The 1,322-nt window shown below is 60.4% G+C and overlaps 1 protein-coding gene across 1 annotated transcript in view; it reads right to left on the reverse strand.

The window, feature by feature from the left end:
- Positions 1–1,322, reverse strand: part of LOC115948666 — a 5,073-nt gene that overhangs the window by 242 nt on the left and 3,509 nt on the right. The gene's annotated exons all lie outside the window — the stretch shown is intronic.

The following is a 1,322-nucleotide window of genomic DNA, read 5'->3' on the forward strand; positions in this document are numbered from 1 at the left end:
CCACTCCTGTCACCGACCCGGGTCCTTCCTGTCCCCTGTCCTTGCCCCATCCCCAGGTCCCTCCTAGCCCTGATTTGGGGGTAGGAGTTATTTCACACAATTCTTTCCCCACAGAATCCAAGGCCTTTCCTCAGGCACGCCAGGGTCCCCAAGCTGGGTGTCACCATCCTCCTGGGAGGCCACCACCAGAGCTGGGTGACCCTGCAAATGCCACAGCTCCTGCTGCCCCACTGTCCCCTCCCTGGGGGCTGCACCCTCCTGTCCCACCCCACCAGGACATGGCAGTCAAGGGGTCCTGGATGCTGGGGGCTGGAAGAGGGGACAGCACAGGGGACACAGCACAGAGGGCTCAGCAGTGCTGTCACCCTGATGTGGGCTGGAGATGGAGGGGGGGACAGTCCTGGGGTGCCCTGGGGACACTGCACATGCTGTGGGGACACTACACCTGCCATGGGGACCTCAAACATTTCCTGGGGACCCTGCACACTGCTGGGGACCTCGGGCATTCCCTGGGGACCCTACACACTGTCCAGGGACCCTGCACACTGCTGGGGACCCCAAGCACTGCTAGGGACACTGCACCTTGCATGGAGACCCCAAATGCTGCTGGGGACCTTGGACACTTCCTGGGAATCCTGCACACACTCTGGGAACACTGCACAGTGCTTGGGGACCCTGCACACTCCCTGGGGACACTGCTGGGGAACTTGGACACTCCCTGGGGACCCTGCACACTGCCCAAGGGGCCTTGCATGATGCCAGGGACCCCCCACAGTCCCTGGGGACAAGGGACAATGCTGGGAACCTTGGACACTCCCTCGGGACACTGCACATTCCTGGAACCTGTCAGGCTGCGTGAGCCCTGCACACTCCTGGGGACCCTCTGAACCTGCTGGGGACACTGCACACTGCCTGGGGACCCCAAACACTCCTGGGCAGGGGACCCTCCATGTTCCCCCCACGATGTGCATGCCCCCATCCCTCTCCAGGTCTGCAGAGCTGCTGTTTCCAAGCATGGACACCAGAGCTCCTGTTCCCCAGCCCTGATCCCACAGCGCTGGGCTGCCCCAAAGGAATGGGGTGAAGCTCATTTGTCCCATGGCCTTGTCCCCATCCAGGGCTGCAGAGCCATGGGACAAACGACCCCCCGGCCCAGCTCCCGCCCCCACACAGAGATCACACACAAAACCATCGTTTCTGGGTTTTTTTGGAGGCGTTTTTTTTTAACAGAAGTTTTATGGTTATATGCAAATTAGGTCATTAAATGATTTGCATAAAATGTTCGCACGTCAGCGACTAAGTGTTTCTAACTCCCACCCCCC

Source organism: Geospiza fortis, unplaced genomic scaffold (assembly GCF_000277835.1).
Source record: "Geospiza fortis unplaced genomic scaffold, GeoFor_1.0 scaffold178, whole genome shotgun sequence".
NCBI lineage: Eukaryota > Metazoa > Chordata > Aves > Passeriformes > Thraupidae > Geospiza > Geospiza fortis.